Source organism: Acanthochromis polyacanthus, chromosome 11, assembly GCF_021347895.1.
Source record: "Acanthochromis polyacanthus isolate Apoly-LR-REF ecotype Palm Island chromosome 11, KAUST_Apoly_ChrSc, whole genome shotgun sequence".
In the NCBI taxonomy this organism is placed as follows: Eukaryota; Metazoa; Chordata; class Actinopteri; family Pomacentridae; genus Acanthochromis; species Acanthochromis polyacanthus.
The window spans coordinates 18770238-18793555 of NC_067123.1; the positions used below are offsets into that span (position 1 = coordinate 18770238).

The window sequence follows — 23318 nt, forward strand, 5'->3', positions numbered from 1 at the left end:
TGACTTGACAGGTCAGAACTGCCTCAAGGTCTGTCAGTTTTCCTACTACGAAGTACATTTTAAAATGCTGTGAATACAAACAGCAGCTTCATTTCTGTGAAACAAAGATTTTTATGATTTTTTTTAAAAATACAAAAACACTTCTCAGACACTGTCTCACTGCTTCCACTCTGGTTTCTAATTGTACTTTTGAGAAACAACCTGTGATCAACTTCAGATTCTGACCAAATCCTACTCCCTTTCTTTGTGGCTGAGTTGCATTCTGCGCTGACAGTTTGGTTGCATGAACAAAGCTGTGACCTTCTGATGGAGTTGGTCCCCTGGGCTCCATCTAGATAATGGATACTCACTTGTGGGCGGGTGGCTGATGTGAAAGGAATATTGATAACTGACTGTCTGAGATAGGGAGGAAACTAGCCTCACCATGCACACTCATGTTGGATTTTCTGCACAGGACAGATATCAGGCAGCAGTTTTTCATTGAATGTGACTTCAACACTTCAACACCTTGTATCTTATTTTAAAACCAGGACTAGTAAAAAGATGGTGAAAGGAGAAAAAAGAGAAATAAATATTTTGCAGCAGAGCACGATAATCATGATCCTACATAGAAGAAATAATAAAAAATGTTAAGTGACAGGAAAAATGATTGAATAGTATATACAACAAAACAGGAATACGAAGGATTGGTGAGTTGAGCAGCGTGCGGACGAGCAGGCTTCTACAAGTCCAGAATTTCATTTAGCAGATGCTTTTATCCAAAGCGATGAATATCTGAGAGTAGATACAACACAAGCAAGGATCTAGTCAGGAGAAAACAACCTGGATAAGTGCCATAAAACAAGTTCAAGTGTGATAATAGGACCGTGGTGCCTACAGGCAGTGCAGATGTAGTAGGATTTTTAAAATTATTTTAGTTTTTTTTGCAGTTTGTCAAGTGCAAAGGTGTTCAGTGAAGAGCAGGGATATTAGTCTTTTCTTAAATACTGAGTGAGTCTCTGCAGATGGAACAGAGTTTGGTAACTTGTTCCACTACGACAGAAAGACAGATGAGAAGAGTCTAGCTGTGGACTCCCCCTGTTGTGGTGGTTGGATCAGGTGCATTTATACAGCAGGAAGAAGTGCAGACCTGAATGAGAGAGGTCAGTTAGGACAGAGCTGTTTTCATTGTAGTTTTGAATGTAAGTGCCAGAGTTCTGAATTTTATGCAGGCAGCAACTGGAAGCCAGTGAAGCAATCTGAACAACAGGGTGATGTGCTGTTATTGGCTGGTTGAAAACCAGATGTGCTGCTGAATTCTGGATCATCTACAGAAGTTTGATTGTACATATGGGGAGGCCTGCCAGTACATGGGACAGAGTTGCAGTAGTTGATGACTTGGCAGAGTTTACCCTGATCTTTACTCTGATCATCATCTTACCAGGTAGACTATTTGTTGGGTAGGCACCAAGATACACACTCTCAATTAGCTATGGCCCATAAACTTCCAGAAACTAAATAACAAGACCAACAAATTGTGTGGTTGGAGTGTAGTCACATGTACCGGATGACCAAACATCTGGTGCTCACATCTGCATTTTCTCCCAAGATGAACAAACTATAATCCTAAACCAACATGAGAGATTTAAAATATAACACTGGCTAAAAGCAACACAGCTGCTGCCCAAAGTAGGAAGTAAAGCTGGCAAAAAACATCAAATGTGTGAAAGCACAAGTTAACAGGCTAATTAATATCACTGCCCGACCATTCAGGAATGGTGTGACTAATTATAACTGTGTGCTCCGTTTAACATGGTGCTTAGATGTAGGACTCTTTAAATCACAATGCATCACAAGATTGTATATTAAAATTACAAATGTGGTCTGTTGAATGCTCTTTCATTAAATGTTAAATAAGTAATACATAATTATTCCAATGAAAGAAATACATGTAGTATAATGAAACAGAAATACCCTGAAATAATTGCAAAATTGTTCTTTAAATGGATTTTGCAATAAACCCTATTTTTTCAATTATTACATTTATTCATATATGTATTGCCATATTTCCCAATTTCAGGTTTATGTTGTATCAATTTATTTCAAAGGAACATGTGACAGTCCATAGTAGTCTCTTTATTTTGCTCACAAGAAAGAACAAATAAAGTAAGAAAAATAAAATTCTTTTTGTGGTGTAGTGTGCGCGAGACAACCCACGGCAACGAATTTAATTCTCTGCCAGGGTGGGTCTTGTTACCCTCCATAAGGCTCGAGGTTGGATTCTCCTAAAACTGGCCGGACGAATCACCATGAAGTGTAGAGTCAGAAGGCGGGCTCAACTAAGTGACGACAGAGGCGTGACGATTCTGACAGAAACAACCGGCGCACAATAAACAGTTATCTTTTGACTCGGCTTTAGCCACAGCCCTTAAAGATTTGAAACTAAAATTCAACTTGAAAGATAAAGAAAGGACGGCACTGAAGTGTTTCATTGAGAAGAAAGACGTATTTGGACTTATGCCGACGGGATATGGCAAATCCTTAATATACCAGTTGGCTCCGCTGGTTGGGAAGCTAATGGGACTTAGCTACAATCCGGCGCTCTAGGAACTACGTCAGCCTATTTGTTGAGCTGATTGGTTGTATACCTACCCAATTGCTGCAAAGTGATTTGAAAGACAACCTTTTAGCCCGCCTCCCTCCCTGTCGAGCGTTCCTAGACCCTTGTGTCTTAAGAGCTGGGTCTAGCGCGGCTAGGCTAGTGTGGAGGATGTATTCAGTCATCTCCCCTATTCTTTCAGCTGCAGACCTGTTGATGTTTAACAATTTGGGGACTTACACTTACAGACACTATGCATATCATGGCAATCTTGAGTTTCCGATGAATACTATAACTCTGAATTTTCTATGATGGACTCATTGAAACCATCCATCCATCTATTATCTATACACCGCTTCATCCTCATTAGGGCAGCGGACACCCTGGACATGTCACCAGTCTATCACAGGGCTACATCTAGAGAAAAACAATCACACCCGCATTTGCACCTGTGGACAATTTAAAGTTACCAGTTAACCTCAGCTTGCTTTTGAACTGTAGCTGGAGTACCCAGAGAAGACCCATGCATGCAAGGGTAGAACATGCAAACTCCATGCAGAAAGATCCCAGGAAGGCCGGGATGCGAACCGGGGATCTTCTTGCTTCAAGGCAAAAGTGCTAACCACCAATGTACAGCCCCATTATAAAACAATTTTTAAAAATGTTGCATTTCTTTGATCATTTCAAAAAAATCATAAATCATATTTGTATAAAGACTGAACAGTGATTTGGTGGTTAGCACCATTGCCTTGCAGCTAGAAGATGCCCGGTTCGTATCCCAGCCTGCATTTAAAATTCTTGTTCTCCTCAGAGAACCTTTCACTATCTGCAAACTGAACTACACTAATAATGAAGCCAATTTCCAAGAGAACTCATTGGTCAGTAGACAGTGTTTTTATACCCAATCTGTTATCTGGGCGGCATGGCTCAGTGGGTAGAGTGGCCGTCTTGCAACCGAAGGGTTGCCGGTTCGATCCTCGCCCCGTCATGCTCGAGGTGTCCCTGAGCAAGACACCTAACCCCGAATTGCTCCTGATGGGTCGTGGTTAGCGCCTTGCATGGCAGCTTCCGCCATCAGTGTGTGAATGTGTGTGTGAATTGGTGAATGTGATGTATCATGTAAAGTGCTTTGGGTACCTTGCAGGTACAGTAAAGTGCTATATAAATACAGACCATTTACCATCTGGAACAAAATCTACTCCAAGGTGAAAGTGAAGCGGACTTTGCTAACCTCAAATCCTACTTTGTAGTACAGGTCTCTGGTCATCTGCCTTTTCTACTTAAACTCTGTTGTCATCTCAGCTCTTCCACTCCCACTTTCCACTTCCATCACCAGATCTTCCCTGACCCGCACCTTCTTCCAACGTGTTCCTCAGTGTATAAACTGCCAGTCCACCGGCTACACTTTGAAAGACTGCCTCAGTTTGTATTCTGTCTGTTTTTGATTTCGTCTTAAACCTTGTTTTTGTCTGCTTCCCCTTTCTGCTTTATTTGGTTCTCTGAAGTCTGCAAGGTAAATTTTTTGGTCGTAGAAAACTGATTTGTACTTTTACATGCTTGTTTTTGTGCCATGCTTTTGTTTTTTGTTTTTGTTTTTTAAATTTGGGACATGACAGCTGTGTTATCGCTTGGGTCCATGCAGTCTCTGCTGAGGAGACAGAAGAGTCATACTCATTTACAGATGCTGTAAATGGCAGGAGTGCAGCTAAGTCAAAAGAAAAATGAGCTTTCTTGCAACTGAACCGAGGTTGTCTCTTTTTCAGCTGCTGGAGACACTTTGTATAATTTGTCTGTCCACATTTAAATGTGTCCATCCATTTTTGACCACTTATCTGGGTATGGATCACAGTGGCAGCAGACAAAGTGAGTTCAGTTCTGTCATCCCTGTTTCCTGCCTTGTGTTTCAGTTCTTCCTGTGGGACTCCAAAGCTCCCAGCTCAGATAATGCAGTCCATCCAGCACATTGTGGGTCTGATGCAGAGCCTCCTTCCAGATGTGGAAAAGCTCCTCAGGGAGGTGGTCAAGGGGCATCCCAATCAGGGGACACAGTGTGAGTGATAGGAGTTGCATGTCCCAGCCTTCAATAATACTGTAACTCATCTTGCCTTCTCTCAATTGATCCCAATTTAGAGGAGCACGGTCGCCCCGGGGGAAATTGCAGGGTTATTCCATTAGCCCAGGTTGGTCCATTTTAGCTGAGCCATGCTTGGTCAGTCCATGAAAACACACATTTCCACTGCAGCCTTACATCAGGAGATGAAACACTGAGCTGCACTGCTGGGACTCTGTAGCTTAGCAGAATCAGAATATGGAGCATCCAGAGCCCACAGGCCATCGGGGACAGGTTTACTGTGTGTTCCCAGAGTCAGAACCAAAAACAGTGAAGCGGCATTCTGCTATTATGCTCCTCACCTGTGGAACAAACTTCCTGAACAACGGAGGTCTGCTCAAACTGTCGGCTCTTTTAAATCAGGTCTGAAAACCATATTGTTTACCAGGGGCGATTCTAGGATCAGAGGTTTAGGGGTGCTGAGCACCCAGAGGTGCCCAGCCAGGCGAGATAAATTTCTTCATTGTTTTGTACGTTTTAATGCAGTTTCACTCCCACATTTGTGAAAGAAAAGCATAACACTTTTTGAAAAGGTCTGTGACTAAACCATCTAGTCTGATAAAGTTTATTTAAATGCTGAATCACCGCAAAGGAGGAATGCACTGGAATCTTAAAAGAAACATATCGTCGTCCTAATTTCTGGGAAAAGACGACTCATTTAGATACAGCAGCTCCTCAACATACACATAAACAGCATGTATGTTTCTGGAGTAAACCAGCCCCCTATACCAAGCACCAAAAAAACAAAACAAAAATGGACCGAGGACTTAGTTTTTGACTTTTATTTGAAATGTGATGCACAGCATTTCTTTCCCTGGTCTGCACGCTCTCATCTCCCAGAGTCTCTCCTTGTTCTCTTCCTTTTATAGTGAAATTAAACAAACAGAAAAACAAATAGATAATTAGGAAAATGTAATGATGTTCTGTTTAGAATGAAGTCCACTGATATCTGTTAAGTGTGCTTCTGGAAAGCATTTAACGTGGGGAGAACACATAACCTCCATGACATATATGTAAAATTATATTGTGAATGGATGTTTTTCTTTGTCATCTTAACAGTTACTGTTTTGCTTGCCACTATTCTACGTTTGTTTTCTTACCTGGTTCTTCCTGACCTTGCACTCTTTCTTCTCCTTCCCCTTTTTCATCTCTCCCTCTTTGGACTGACAATCATACACAAATAGATTGTATTCAGCTAGAGGAAAAATTATATAAATATGAAAAAATACCCATAAGAATACAAATAAATAACGTCCTCTCTCTCTCTTTGTAATGTCAATCTAAAGGCAAATAACCAAACAATGTGTTTCATATCTGATAACAGATATAAACACTGATACATTGATCCAACTTACAACATTACTCGATAGATAAACCATTTGATCTTACACTCTTACCTGAACCTGGCTCTTTTCTTCGAAAAAAACAATCTTATGTCCATGATGAGGCTGTCTGTCTGCACACTCACACAATAGGAGTTATAATGTTAATGGGCATCCGGTCAGTTAGCTAGTCAGTAGCACCTTGGCTTTAATATTAATTCATGCTAACTCCTACCTAACAACATAAACAGTAACCTTTGATCAAATGCAGCAAAAATGAGGACTGGTAATGATAATAATGTGTTGGTACTGAGTGGTAGAAGTTCAAACCAAGTACCCACACCACTACAGCACATTACCTTCTGTGGGGCAGCGCTTAGCTCTGCAAGTAGCGGCTCAGAGCCCGAGTTGGGAAAGTTGAGCAGGATCAAACCATTTTGAGGCAAGATGGGGGGATGGGGGTGCTGTATTTCTGTTGTTAAAACATTACGTATCAACCAAGTACTGTATGGTTTTTTACACTTTTCTGGTTTGTTAAAAAAAAGGACATGCGATACAAAAATAAAAATAAATATCTTTTAAATTTTAGGGGTGCTGGGATTCAATTTGGGGGTGCTGAAGCACCCCCAAAAATGGGCTAGAAACGCCTATGTTGTTTACTGCAGCTTTCTCTTAGATGCTCAGTCTATTTTCTTGTCTTTGAATCCACTTTTATAATCTTAATGTCAACTTTTATGTTTTATTTCTATCATTTCAATGTATGTCTACCTTTAATTCATTTCTGTGAATGCATTTCTTTGCAATAACGGTAATCGGTGATAGATTACTTTTTATTTTTTATGGATGCCACACCAGTGCAGGTGTGGACTCGCAGCTGTCCACATGTGCAGACCATTTACCCACAATTAAACACTGTCCCCCCAAAAACACCCACAAGCCACAACTTTAGTTACAGCGAAGTGATGAAAAGTGAAGTGGCTGGGCTTGGCAATCACGACCCAGGTGTGAGGTTTATTTCCAGAGTGAGAGGCGTTCGAACAAACGGATCGGCAACCGTTATCTGCACTTCACATCGTCATCTCCAGTCAGCTATTGTTACCTGCTGAATGTTAAGCACACTTATAGAACAGTAGGCTATGCAGGTCCTGTCGGAGTGGAGAAAAACAATAGCAGGCCTCTTTTTTTTTTACCGCTGTCACAAGTGGAAACACACACACACACACACACACACACACACATGCACACACATGTAAATCACAAAATACAATTTAATGCTTGAAGGTTGTGTGGACATTTTAATTTTCTTGGATGTTCAAGAATGAGTCATACAATGTGACATCTGCAGGAATAGGGCATTTGCCGTCATCTGCGCTTCTACATGACACACACACTTAAAATCTGTATGGGAACAAAGGGATGAATCACCTTTTGGAACTGTCTTTCAGGAGCATTGGAGGCTGGGTTTTGAGGAATTTCAATCAGGATGCTCCAGATGGGACACGTCAGCTGTAATTGGTGGCTCTGCAGGTCATTCTCTCATGGCCACTCGTGTTACATGAAGCAGTTCTCTCCTTGCTCTTCTCTTCTCCTGTGTTTCTCTTTCAGATTGCTGACACAAAGCCAGAGAAATGCTCCTGGGTTTGCCTCACTGACCACTGCAGCTACAGGCTTTCATAAAACTTTATATGTGCAGCTTTCTGTTTCCAGGGATTGAATGAGGTTTGTCAAAAGAATGCGAGCTCAGTAGAAAGCTCTGTATATTGATCTCATAGATTTTACCGCTCTCTATATTTAATGTTTATTATTATGGATTGCTAGTTGCAATTTAGCACTCTCTGCACACAGGCCTGAACAAACAGCAGCGTTCAAAGGTAATAAAATGTGTTCTTTACACAAATGCTGTCAATATACTGAATCGCTCAAGAATCACTTCTCTGTAATAAAAATGTCATATTGACAATAGCATCATATACACTGTACAGTATGTATAAAGCTCTTTATCAATTTATGCCCGAGGCTTTCATTAAACTGACAGCAAAGAACACAGAAAAACGAGAAGCTTTTTGAAAAAAAAAAAAAGGCTCAATTGTTGTTGTATTTACACTACTGTTGGAAAGTTTGGGGTTACTTAGAAATGTCATTACTTTTGAAAGAAAAGCATTCTGTTCTTCCATGAACATTAAATTAATCAGAAATACAGTTTAGACATTGTTAATGTGGTAAATGACTATTCTGGCTAGAAATGGCTTATTTTTAATGGAATATCTAGATAGGGGTACAGAGGAACATTCCTAGCAACCATCATTCCTGTGTTCTAATGCTACATTGTGTTAGCTAATCGTGTTGAAAGGCTCATTGATGATTAGAAAACCCTTGTGCAATTATGTTAGCACATGAATAAAAGTGTGAGTATTCAAGGAAAACATGAAATTGCCTTGGTGACCTCAAACTTTTGAACAGTAGTGTATACTTCTTCAGTGTTTCAGTTGTGTTTTAGATGTTAGTTGCGTAAAAATTACTCAAATTTAGTGCCATTGGGAACCACTAATAACCAGATCTTGACCTCAGAAACAGCAGTTTTGCAAAAAAAAAAAAAAAAACCCATCCATTTACTAGCTTTTCTACAGCTTTCAGCTACATCTAAACATCCTCATCAGGAGATGAAACTCCATCTGCTGGTGCAGATCATAAGACATAGTTGAAAGTTTCAATGATGATGAAGCCATAAAACCACAAGATCTGATTTGAAGGCATGGCTATCCTACAATACAACTTTGAGTTTGTACTTTTAAATCATTTGTTGTAAACTAATCAGAGAGCAGAACCTTTAGCGTGCTGCTATTTTGCAACACAATGCTGAAGTCATGTAGTCGTGATGGGGAAAGAGCACAGAGGGGGAGGAAGTACGTAACCTGCAGGGCATGACTCTCCCTTACGACCTCCTGGAGAAGCTCATCACTGTCAGGCGAATAGCTGATGTCATGTGTCATGTATCTGTCTGCAGAGTTAACAACACAGAATATCAGCCACTTAAACTGCTCTACTGTGATGGAAAGTACATTTACTCAAGACTTTGTAGTTTACTTGAGTCTTTTCCTTTCCTATTAATTTATACATTTACTTTACTACATCGCAGAGAGAAGTATTACTCCATTGAGGAACATGGTGGACATTTGTACAGCTGTTTGTCTGCTTGTTAGCAGCATTACTCAATAACAGACTAACAGATTTGGGTGAAATTTTCAGGGAAGGTCAGAAATGACACAAGGACCAACTGATTAGATTTTGGCAGATATGCAGCTTACAGTCTGAATCCATGGATTTGTTAAAGATTTCTGTATCATTGCAAGACAGCAGCATGGCGTCACTGTAACTATGACAACTGAAAGCTATGTCAGCTGCCTGCTGACGATCACATGATTGCGATCCAACTACAAATCGACTGCTGTGGACCTTTCGGGACATGTCCATCAGAAATGAAACAAGGAACGACTGACTAAATTGTGGGGGGGTTTCTAAGTCCCTTCAATTCCTGCCGCCCGCTACATATTTAGGTCACACAACTTGGTATAGGCACATAATGTACACATACATAACACACTCTTGTGCTCAGTGTAAGGCCATTTTGTTTGTGGGTACATCTATATTAAATGACCACATTCTATGGTGCCGTGATTTCTGATCATCAATAACTAATAAATAAATGCTGCATTTCTCAAAAAACAAAAAAACAAACTACATTTCTGACAATGCCATAAAGGGGAATAAACAGCCTTGGCGGAGTACTGCGCTCTCTGAATGCTTTTCTTGTTTGAGTTTATTCAGACACAGTTTTCTCCTGTGCCTCACAATTCAGTACAGACAGAGTCATTTCAGTTTCTATGACCCACACAACCTCTTGGAGTTTTTCATATTTAAAATCCCTGAAGGACACAATTACCACCGTGCAAAATTGTTGTGAGGCCTGTTAGTCTAAATTAACCAGAATAAGTCAGAAAAATTCATTTCAGAAAAAAAGAACATTGATGAAAATGTGTAATATTTACAACCTTGAAATAGCCAGCAAAGAGAGCAAAATGTACAAAGAGAGGACAAGTTTCTGTTTGCTGTGTGTGGAACATGACCACTTTATATTAGGACTGCAGGAGTTTCATATAGACTCAGCCTCAATCTCGATATCATGACTGTGACTGTAATTTAAATATATCTGCTCTCCTTCCAGGTTATACCAGACTTCTATAGTAAATACTGTATCTGTGTCTGCTAAAGTCGTCTGATGTATAGCTTGGTTAAGAATGTAGTGATGTACAGTCAGCAGCAATGCGTCTCGATGATCCTCTTGTCATTTTATTCATATATGGGCTATAATACAGTGTATGAATAAGTGTTTATTACTCCGCCAAGGAGCACGGCGGAGTTACGTGACGATCAGGACATGTTTGTCTGTCTGTTAGCAACATTACTCAAAAACGAACTAATGTATTTGGGTGAAATTTTCAGGGAAGGTCAGAAATGACACAAGGACCAATTGGTTAGATTTTGGCAGTGATGTGGCTTATAGGCTGGATTCACAAATCTGTTAAATATTTCTGTATAATTGCGAGATTGCACAGCATCACTGTAACTACGACAAGTGAACACTACGTCAGCTGTGACAATCACATGATTGTGATCCTCCTCCAAAATCGACCGTTGCAGACTTATCAAGACTTATCCATCCGAAATGATACAAGGAACAATTGATTAAATTTTGGAGGTGTTTCCGAGTCCCTTTGATTCCCACCGCCCGCTACATATTTAGGTCGCGCGATTTGATTCGGTATTCGTACATAATGTACACATGCATAACACACACCTGTGCTCTGGCAAGGACATTTTGTTTGTGGGTACATCTACAAATATTAAATGGCGCCATGATTTCTGCCACAAATTTTTTCAAAATTTCATCTGTTGGAAATGATACAATGACTGAGCAGCCTTGGCGGAGTACTGTACTCTCTGAGTGCTTTTCTTGTTTATAGTTTAGAGAATGTTTCAGATCCAAGATGCAACTGGCAGGAGGGTGAGACAGAGAAAACGGTGCAATTCTAAATCCCTCTGCTCCTTCAGCACCACAGATTTACCAACTCACAGCACACTTAATCTGCTGATATATCAGAGCCGCAGTTGGAGCCAAAGAGTCTCATTTCAAAAACCTCAGTCAGATAAAGGATCAATGACTCAGAAAGATGCCCCTGCACTCTCTCTGCAACCAGAGGGTGGAGAGGGGGGTGGGAGGTTAACAAGAGTGATGCATTTTCATTTCAAATCTGCTGAAATCCTGCCGTGGCTCTGTAAATATGGAACAAACAAAGTGCTTCAGGCTAATCAACACAATAAAGTGGCAGTAGGAACTGGCATACTATCCAAATGTGCTAACCAGCTAAACATCAACAATCCCTCTCCAGAATCACAGCCATCTTTAACTACCAACAAAACAATCCAGTCTGTGTCCAGCTGGTGTTGATGGTCTCTGTTTTCATACTTACTGGACTGTACATATTAGCAGCATGTAACGTTTGGTCTTATCCTTGTTATCTTGTTAGCTGATGTAAAGTATCTTCCTGCACATATGTTTCAGAGCTATCTGCACAATAAAATCCATATGATTAAGATTCAACTGGTTCAGTGTTGAAGCATCGTGAGAAAGATTGATGAGTTATAACAATAAAAACAGGCAAAACCAAGAATGAAATGACAGTTTTTTCATTCATGTCACAACAACACCGTCAACCTGGCTCTCCTCTTCATTCTGCAGTAGAGAGTGACACGGGAGTGGGTTTTCACTCCTGTCCCATCCCACTCTCACAGAAAAAAATCTTGTCCCGTCCCAATCCCAGGCCAGAGTAAAAAAAAAATCCTGTCCCATCCCACTCCTGGTAAAATGGCTCCCACTCCCATCCCACTCCCGTTCAGAATGACTCCCACTTCGGTACAGAAGTGGGAGTACCGTGGAGCGGTACAGAAGTTTTGCAAGAGCGGTACACGTTTTGCAAGCGGCATACGGCGTGTTAACGCCGTCACACTCGACTCTCGTGAAGCTGAGCAATATTTCCGACTTCCCTGCCATTTCTGTCAGCTTAATAGATAGGTCCTTACTTCTTACTTTGTGTTGCAAATCAGTTTTTAGCACATCAGATTCTACGCCAGTGTTAACTCCCTCCATTGCTGTTCTTCTTCTTTGAATTACGGCGGAGAGAAGCGGCCGGAAGCACTGTTGGCTTCTGGGCCGTGTAGATCTTTTCACTTCCATTACAGTGTAGGCTTATTGGCACAAAAACTACAAAATGGCTGCGCATGTCATAAATTAGATTTTGTCTTATTGATTGGTCCCCGCTCCCGTCTGCTCCCGTTAACTTTTTATCCTGTACCGTCCCAATCACGTGATCAATAGTAAAGCTGACTCCCATCCCGCGGGAATCCTGAAAAAATGTCAGTCTCTATTCTGCAGCACCTGGACTCAGCAGGAACCTACGCCAGGATCCTGTTGGTAGATTTCAGTTCTGCTTTTAACACAGTCATCCCTGCCCTGCTCCAGGACAAGCTCCTCCAGTTGAGTGTGCCTGCCTCCACCTGCAGATGGATCACAGACTTTCTGTCTGACAGAAAGCAGCATGTGAAGCTGGGGAAGCAAGTCTCCGAGACCAGGACCATGAGCACCGGCTCCCCCCAAGGCTGTGTTCTTTCCCCACTGCTGTTCTCCCTATACACAAACAGCTGCACCTCCAGGCACCAGTCCGTCAAACTCCTGAAGTTTGCAGATGACACCATCCTCATCGGACTTATCTCTGATGGGGATGAGTCTGCTTAAAGACTGGAGGTAGACAAGCTGGTGACCTAGTGCAGCAGGAACAACTTGGAGCTCAACGCCCAGAAGACAGTGGAGATGGTGGTGGACTTCAGGAGGAACACAGCCCTCCCTGCTCCCATCAAGCTCTCTGACTCCACAGTGCTCACCGTGGAGTCTTTCCGCTTTTTGGGATCCATCATCTCCCAGGACCTAAAGTGGGAGATGAACATCACTTCCATAACCAAAAAGGCACAGCAGAGGATGTACTTCCTGAGGCAGCTGAAGAAGTTCAACCTGCCAAATACTATGATGGTGCACTTCTACACGGCCATCATAGAGTCCATCCTCCTCATAAATCCTCCATCACTGTCTGGTACCCTGTAGCCACCGCTCGGGACAAGACCTCTGCTGAGAAGGTGATCGGATGTAACCTGCCATCCCTCCAGGATCTGTACACCTAAATGGTAAATGGTTGTATTTATATAGTGCTTTTATCCAAAGCGCTTTACATGATACGTCACATTCACCCATTCACACACACATTCACACACTGATGGCGGAAGCTGCCATGCAAGGCACTAACCACGACCCACCAGGAGCAATTAAGGGTTCGGTGTCTTGCTCAGGGACACCTCGACATGAGCTCGACAGGCCGAGGATCGAACCGGCCTTCCAGTTACAAGACGGCCACTCTACCCACTGAGCCATGTCGCTCCTTTAGGACTTTAAGGCGTGCAACCAAGATCTTGGCCGACCCCTCTCACCCTGGACACAAACTTTTTTGAACCCATCAGGACTAAAATGTCTCGCCACAAGAACAGCTTCTTCCACTTTGCTGCATTGCTGATAAACACTGCCCGTGCCACTGCAAATCAGCTCTGTTGACTATATTAATTACTACTGCGTAGTAACTGCACATACCTTGTCTATTCTAACCATATTTCTTACATCTCTTTACTTACTATTTTATTTTATTTTATCTGTACTTGCACCAAGAGCACCAGAGAAAATTTGTTGTAAGTGTAAAAACCTACTTGGCAATAAAAACCAATTCTGAAACACGATGTCATTACGTTACATTACGCTACTTACTTCTTTTTTTTCAGCTACAACTAATTTATTTCCATTAAAGTTTTTTAGTACTTCTGCTAAGGAGACAGAGCCTTGGTGAAGGTTGCGTTTGTTTCTCGGTCTGTCAGCAAGATTACAAAAATATACCAGACTGAGTTTCATGAAATCTGGTATAGAGATGGAAAAAAGAAGAATCCATTTAATTTTGGTGCAGATGTGGACTACTTTCAAATCACTTTAAAACAGTGAGATGGGGCATTGACCTGGAAAGCAGTCTGTGCTCTCCCAGTGACCAGAGTTATACGAAGTCGCATTTGAACACAAGGTCTTTGTCCATCAGTCAGGTCAGACAGAGCAGTAATGTGTAGCACTTGTAATGGAATTATGTTACCTTTAGGTGGGCTAAGGGTTAGGCTATGTAAAGGTTCGGCTCTGGGCAGGGCCGGATTGGGAGTCAAATTCGGCCCGGGACTTTTTGGACCAGACCAGCCCACCTGTGCCCACCAGGTGGGCAGGTTTGTGAAAAGTGAATGGTTTCCAGAGATGACTGGTGTGGGGTGATCCTGTTGTTCAAGTTACTGCTGTGTGTGACTGGCTATGTTCATATGCAGTCAAAAACCCTTTCTTAACCGGAATATTAGCAATAACCCGGTTGTGTACGGCCATGTAAACACCCGCAAAAACCTGAATATGATCATATTCCGGTTTTTAGAAACCCGAATAAGACCCCTGGGTTACTCCTTTTCTAACCCGAATATCTCGTCATATAAACGCACATCGGAATTTCCCCATAGAAAGAAACATTAGTTTGTGTTCTGCGCATGTTTCATCCGAAAGGAATCTTGGTCTTTTGAGTACGGCAACTACTTGTATGCCGCGTCTGGCGCGTGACCCACCGGAAATACACAAGGAGAGGTAATCAGACATGGCGAAACCCACACACGGCATCACAGCGCCACACAGCGTCAGCACATTGTCACACAACAGGAGTAACTCTGTCCGTTTAGGCATGTAAACGGGTTATTTCAAATGTTTCAGAAACCGGAATATTGACCTTAACCCCAATATTGATGGCATATAAACGTAGTCACTGAATGAAGCTGATGTGCTTCAAACAAAGGAATGGAGCGGATTCCAGGTGGGAGAGAGGCTGCTGGTGATTGGTTCAGGTGTTGTGACGGACAGTGAGGAGGTCCAGTAATGTGGAAGTGACTGACTGTGACTGATTGCGACTGGCAGGTGTCTTGTTCATGTTGGGAATCTTGATGGCCAACAATGAACTTTTACAGAGTGACTATTGCAGAGTGAGTGCTACGAATGTGATTTGCTGTTATTTTTGTCCAAATGACAGCAAAGAAATGCCAGAGAGAACGCCATTACACGAAAAATATCACATTATAAGGAAATTGGGATGTTTTTTTAATATAATGAGGAAAATATAAAAATACATCCAGTTTTTTATGGTGATAGCATTGTGCTGCCATTATATAGACTTTATTAAAAGGACGAATATGTATTTATGGTACAAAGACATATTTATTTGTGAAACACTCTACATCTCGATGTTTATTCATTTGCATGTTATTTAGCCAAATAAAATCCTGTCTGGTTTTCAGAACTGACTAATCTTAATGGGAATACAGCTGTACTGAACATATTTTCTTTAGTTTTAAGGTTTTATTGTTGTTGATCATTGTTGTTCTGCACATTTTTGCATATTTCAAAGCGAAAGCTCAACCCTACACCAGGCTTGCTTTGTTGATGTCTATGTTGCTTTTTGAAATATTAATAATGTACCGCTGTCTTTTTGAATCACTAATGCTAATATTAAAGGACGTGCACAGCACAGGTAGTGGTGGAGACTAATCTAATTCCATTGAGGAACCCAGGAGGCTTGGACCAGCCCTGACGGTACACTGTTATTTTTAGTCCTGAGTATATTATGATGGAGCTCCTCTGTTAACTCCTGATAGACTGTAACCTTCTCATTCACTGCAACTGAATGATTCTTTTAATCAGACAGGTCACATGCTGATATTAAATATCTAAAATACTAAAAATTTAATGATGAGGTGGTTTGATTTTGAGCAAACATGGATTCTTGGAACCTTTCCAAATGTGCATTAAACATATACAGCTTGTTACTAATGACTAAACATGTTCCTGATCTTGGATCATGAATGAAGTCTAAGTTGAAGCTATATTTTACAAAACGGATACAGTAGCAGTCAAAAGTTTAGATACCCCTACTCCTTCATGATTCTTCTTCATGTTTAGTTTTTTCTTACATTGTAGAAAAAAATGAAGAGATGAAATCTATGAAAAATACAAATGTTGTCAGATAAAAGAAAGGCAAATAGAGCGAAAGTCATCCAGATTTCTGGTCTGATGTCTATTCCTTGTCTTTCTTTTCCAGTTCTCTTTTTCTTCTTGGTCTCCCTTAGTAGTGGTTTTCTTTGTAGCAGTTTCACCATGGAGGTCTGATTCACACACTCTGATGTTGACATGTGTCTTGACTGTGGGAAGCACTGATGTGGACTCTAATGTGAACTGCAGTTAATTGTTGATTTCTGAGGCTGCTAACTCTAATGAACTTCTCTCTGCAGCAGAGGAAACTCCTGATCATTCCTGGGAGAGTCTACAGAGGAGTCAAAGAACTTAAAATTCTCTGGACCAGCTGACCTTTATGTCTGTAAGTACGATAATTCTCTATTTTTCCCCCAATTAAATGGTTCTTACCATAATATAGATTACTACAGTAGATAAACTGGATCTTTTTCTATATATAAACACCACTTGAACATAGCACAAATGTTGCTTTCAGACAAGCAAAGCAGACAAGAAATCTTGGTGAAAGTTGACAAATATCACCTTTAAACTGGAAGCTATTTCAGGTAATGTCGCTATAAAGCTGCGTAACATATTACTGACAGTCTGCAGAATAATCATCAAGTTGAACAATTACTACTTTCAAAAATCTAAGATATGACACAGATTTGGTTTTGTTCACGACATAATTCCATACTTGTTATTTCAGAAATTACTGCTTTTGTGTATCAGCCTGCTCATAGTACTCAAAACTGCACATCAAGTGAACAAATGATTTTATGCAGCGTGACTCAAGCCTCGCCTCTGTATTCCTGGCCAGTCTGAATGATTGCACTGTGAAGTGAAGTCACTCTGTTGCTTCTACGAGCAATGACGTAGAGGACACAGCCCAGACATTATCAATCAGACTCAGACAGGGAAATACGCAGGAGCTCTCCTGGCACTACCACCACCACAGTGAGGATGGGGAGGGTGTGGCCCTCATTCACTTCCCAGTTCCTGTAATGGTATCTAAAACCCCCCATTTTGGATATAAGTTCTTTATCCTTCAGTGAAAGAAGCTCCTGGCATTTTCTCAGTATTGAACCCTGTCAGGTCAGCATGAAATACAGGCAGCATATCAAGAAGACTGTGTCCAATCTGGCTAATGAATTCAATAATACTGCTGCTGTTGGCTACAAGCCTCTCCAGGATGAATGGTTTTCCTCTACGATGCCAGTAGGATCTGAATGAGCTTTTAGACGTGGAAGTGGCTGCTTACTCACATTTTATCCATTCATTCTTATATTCATTCATAAGTCTACTGACTTAGTGCAGTTGTTCCATAGTGGCCGTGAAGAGGCATTAGCGGATAAAAGAAAAATCGAGAGAAAATGTACTCATCTTCAGGGCACTACTGGTGAACTTTATATATTCTGAGTCTATAAAGAATGTTCACAGAATTAGTCATAAATACACAGGCAGTACAGAAACCAGAAAGTGTGAGAATGTAGGAGAAAAATGGAGGACATGGTGAAGAGGAAGTGTTAAGGATGTGTTGACAAGCGTGAAGACCGTCACCTGGTTCCTCCCCGATCAGCCACAAGACTGAAGAGATCAAACACAAACCACTGAGCTGAACAGGTTCTTCAGCGGGTTTAACAAGGACTTCATCCTCCATCATCACACATTCCTCAACTGCCACACCACTTAACACCTCATGGCTCCCATCTGTCCAACTGCTCTCTCCTCCTGCCATTCTGATGCTTTCACACCTTTCTCATCATCCATTGACTCCAGACTCCTCATCTCCATACATCCATCCGCTAGCTGTAACTTACACTTTGGATAGGTCACCAGTCCATGCCAGGGCTAACACAAAGAGACAGGCAATGCACACTGACACTTACACCTACAGACAATGTAGAATCACCAGTTTACCTGCTATACATGTCTGTGGACTGTGGAGGAAGTCAGAGCACCTTCCAAAAAAGTGTTGTAACAGTGAAGAAGGTTGCACCAGCCTCCAACCCATGGTGAAGGAGTGATTGGAGACTCTATAGCCAGTACCATGGTCACCTGCACCCCACTGCCCTAAGCTATAGGTGAAGAAAAAACTCTGCCTTGTATGTGTTTCTTTAAGCGAATCACAGCTGCACTGGACTGAACTAAGAACAGGATGCTGTGGTTCCAAAAAGAGTGATGGGGGATAGTTGTTCTGGTGGAACAGTCTGACATGCAGAGACTAAAACATAATCATTTAGCTAAAACCTGCAAAATAAAACACCACAAAAAACAATAAAAGAATTTCATGACTTTCAACAGCTGAAACCTGATTATACTTTAGCTCCTGAGGAATTCACTGAACTCGTCACTATCTGCTCTCTGGCCTGCCTAGAGGACATCACTCGCTCTCATTATCACAGCTGAGCTACTAACATCACCAATGGCTCTTCCCACTCTGGACACCACATGTTTGACCTGTTGCCCTGTGACAGATGCTACAGGTCACTCAAAGCACAAACAAACAGACTCAGGGACAGTTTCTTTCTGAGAGTTGTCACCACACTGAACAATCACAAACGGAACACATGCCACTACTGATCTCCATAAATGTGATCACTATGAATACATGTACAATATACTGTACCTCTGGAGACCATAAATGTTTGTACGACATTTGAATCCATCTGATAGCTGTTCCAGTGTTTCAGTGTCTCAAATGAAATATCTGTGCAATAACTTTATCAATGCACAATGTCCATCATTTCATGTGCAATATCATATTACTAAAAAAGAAAAAATGCATCTCCTGATATTGATATTTTTTGTATATATAGACGTACATGCATATTTTGTAAAAAAAAAAAAAAGTTTCTTCCTAAGTCTATTAATATTTGCTTTTGTACATTCAAACTGGAGAAGCGCTCCTAATTTTGCTGTATTAAATACAGTGACAATAAAAGCATTCTGATTCTGATTCTGAACTCATTGAAACCACACATGATTTCCAGCACTATGTGGTTCTTGCAGAACTATGCCAGACCCATATCGCTGTATGTACTTTGTCCACAGCAAGTCCCTCCAGTTGGTCTTGAAATGTGGACTTTTGCAGAACAGCCTTCCATCTATCATCTCCAACCCATATTTCGAGAGTACAACAGACCGTAGGGTTTTTACCTGATTCTTCCGTAGCACTCCTACTAGAGCCATAGCCAGAATCATGGCTTTTTCATGTCCTGATGTAACATCAAAGGCTGCACAGAGGGGTAGTGGTTAGCACTTTCGCTTTGCAGCAAGAAGATCCCCGGTTCAAATCCCGGCCTGGGCCTGGGATCTTCCTGCATGGAGTTTGCATGTTCTCTTTGTGCATGTGTGGGTTTTCTCCGGGCACTCCGGCTTCCTCCCACAGTCCAAAAATATGCTGAGGTTAATTGGTGACTCTAAATTGCCCATAGGTGTGAATGTGAGTGTGATTGTTTGTCTGTATATGTAACCCTGCGACAGATTGGCGACCTGTCCAGGGTGTCCCCTGCCTTCGCCCGAGTCAGATGGGATAAGCTCCAGCACCCCCCGTGACCCTAGTGAGGATAAAGCGGTGTATAGAGAATGGATGGATGGATATATCATCAAAAGGCACAAAAAAGCTCCTCAGTGTCCACTGCTAACAGCCTCTACAACATCACTTGTTCCTCACATTGGTGATACAGAATGTACATATTGTAGATTTATATTTACTCATTACTCATTTTTCTGTGAATGCTGTGCAAAGTGTTCAAGCCTCTTGTGTTAATTATATTTTATTAGCTATTCTGTATGCATCACTGCACAAGGTTGTTGAATTTTATCAGTTTGCTGCCCTCATTTAAATAAGTGTTGCCACTGTAACACATATGTTTTTCTATGGGAATAAAATGAAGGACCTTTGAAAAGAAAGTACCTTCCATCACTCACACAGCAAAATATTCATTTCTTCTTTGCAATGTGTCAGTTGAAAACTGTTGAAAAAGTACAAACATGTATTATATATTTGATTGTATCAAGGCCACAGGAGAGGTTGGAAGGAAAAGGTACGAGAAGAATCACGACAATTCATTCCAGAGGACATGAATGCCCGTATCCATTTCTATGGTGTTCTATCTGCCAACTAATGAGACATTTCTGTCAAAAGATCATCAAAATCATGAAAATACACTATGAATGCCTGTAGAACATTTCGTGTCAATCCATCCATGAGTGACAACTTAAAGTTCCTGCTGATGCTAGAAGAAACTTGGAGGCATCCTCAAAAACACTGTGATTCATCTTCTGGAGACCCTAAATATTTGTGTGGCCTTTGAATGGGAACCCATCTGTTACCTGTTGAGGTGTTTCAGTGTCTCAGATTAATAATAACATGTATAATTCTGTCTTTATGAAGACTTGAAGCAGTCATCTCCGAAGGACTGTGTCAGTGTAGGGCGGGGAAATCCATACACCACATGGCATTTTTTTCAACTGAGCCTCATTTTAAAACCAATGAGAAGACACCAAGAAAGAAAAACAGAAATAAAGATTATCTGTAATGTGAAATCCCTGAAACTGCCTTCATATCTGACTGCAGTGTTCACAGGAAGGTTGAGATAATATGCATCCAGGACCCATAAATTAATTTCATGCACGGTTCACTACAAAGGTCGTTATTAAAACTGCAACTAAAACTGCATTATTCATAATAACTGCACCAAAAAAAAGCTTGTCTCATGGCTATTGTCTTTACTAATATTTGTTACCCTGAAAAACAAAAGAGGGAGATCTGGCAGACAGCAGCACATAATAAAAGATAAAAGAATTGCGGATAACCGTGGGAAATGGAATGACACGTGGCGGTAAGTATCTGTAGCAAAAGGTCCAGTGTTGTCTTCATCAAGAGTCTCTCTGAACATCATGAGAACTTATTACTCTCGAGTGCTGGAGAGTGTGCGTACTGGAAACAGCACTGCTCATGACCGACGAGCCCTGCAGAGGATGCTGAGGTCAGCAGAGTGTACCATGGGCAAAACACTCCCCACCCTCCAGGATATCCACACCAGGAGGAGCTTTGGCCGGGGCAAACAGGATCATGAAGGATCCTCAACAACGTCACAACGAACTGTTCGAGTGGTTGCGCTCCGGCCGACGCCTTCGCCTCATCAGGGCGAAAAGAAGAGAAAACAGAGAGACTCTGGAGGAGCTTTTTCCCTCAAATTGTCTGGACTGTCAACTCAAACAAACAAGGACCATAAACACAAAACTGTAAATACTGCAACATTGCACACCACACAGACTGTACATTCTCTGTGTGAATGTATGTCAACACTTTTGCACATCTGCTACATTTTACACTGCGTACATTCAACAAATATGTCCATTTTACCTGTTTGTATTTCTTGTATGTTATAGTTTAGCTATTTGTATTTTTTGCATTATTTATATTTTTCGTTTGTATTTTATATTCTTACCTATTTTAACATTTTGTATTTATAAAGCCCGGTGGACAGTCGCTACATTTCACTGCCATACTCTGTGTACATCCATTTTTAAGTGTAGGAGTGAGCGTGCATGATAATAATTAGACCAATATGTGATATCTTGATCAACAAATTACAAATGATTATTCTGCACCTAATTGGAATTACACACATTATGTGCATCAGGTTAGCATATTGCCGCTGTCCTTGGTCTTCAAGGACATTCACTCACTCATCACTGCAAGTGCTCCATGGTTTTCTATTTTTTTCTTTCCTTTTTTAGCGCATGAGGATATACGCTGTCTTCAACTTACCCTTTTCTTTAAGCATCAACAGGCCAAGGTTCCCTTCTGGGGTATCTTGCTCTGAATAATAACGAGATTTCTGTCAATATCTCATTAAAGATGCGGCCAGTCTCTAGTTCCAAAACAGTTTCATCTTTCAGTTCCTCTGTCAAGGCCTCATGTTCACATTCAATGAAAAACACAGTTTGCAAAAGGCCACAGCATGACTCTGAGTTCCAAAGGTGCTGTTCCACAGGTTATTTTGAAATCGGAAGTCTATCTCTAGCTATTTCAATCAATGACTGCTATGTGTACAGTTTTGATTTTCATGCCTGGGTGGTTTAAGCTCTTATCGTACTGTGTGTTTTTAAAATAACAAATCTGGTATGTTTCTCAATGTTTAATTGTTGCTTTTCAACTTTTCAGCATGGATTAAAAACATTCCTTCTCCACACCTTTACAGTTTTATATGAAAACACTTGCTCGAGCAGGCCGACCCTTTTTAGGTATCCAGACAATAACAAGCTACCCAAAGATGTTTACCAGAAATTCATTATTCACTACTTTTCCATCCTCAATATACACATTTTTATATTTTTTCTTTAAAATAACAGTAAATATCTGTAAAATGTGTCATTTTATAATCAAATCATGCAGAAACATGCATAAATATAAATGTATTTATTCAAATTTTCTTCTTCTTCTTCTTATCATTATTATTATGAATACCTCACTCATGTATTATACAAACGTTACAAAAAATTATTAAAATACAGATTTTGATTTTTTTCCCTGGAAACTATTCACTATTTTTCAAAGTTTAATATAGCTTAATTTTTCCTTAAGCAAAAAAATCTGTACAATACACACATATTTTTGAATACATAAAGCAAAATACTATGAATATAAATTATATTGACTCTAGTGCCTGTTAATAAAATGAAGAACTATATTAAATATTATGAAAATTTCATTCATATATTATAAACATTGTAAAAAATTACATTATTAAAATACAGATTTTGACATTGACAGTATGCACAGTTTAGTAGGAAACTATTCATTATTTTTCAAAACTTAATGTACATAATTTTTCTTTTAAACATCAGCAAAAAAAATTCTGTAAAGTAACTTATTTTTCTGAAATCTATAAAGTGAAGACAGTGAAGTGAAATCATTTTATGGTCAAACCTTGTGAAAGAGTCAAAAGGATGTCTTCAGCATAGTTATTGTAAAAATGTCCATGCTTGCTTTTATTTCTGGCTACTAATTGTCTAAGAAAAAAAGCAAAAGTGGAGTGCATGACATGACTAGCTGATTAATTTCAC

The 23318-nt window shown here is 40.6% G+C and overlaps 1 long non-coding RNA gene across 1 annotated transcript; it reads right to left on the reverse strand.

The window, feature by feature from the left end:
* Nucleotides 1-5326: 5326 nt before the first annotated feature.
* LOC127536154 (uncharacterized) lies at nt 5327-6453 on the reverse strand. The gene is made up of 3 exons (XR_007945145.1): nt 6086-6453; nt 5789-5883; nt 5327-5548 (listed from the first exon to the last, which is right to left on the reverse strand). It is a non-coding gene; the product is annotated as an uncharacterized LOC127536154 (long non-coding RNA).
* Nucleotides 6454-23318: the final 16865 nt, after the last annotated feature.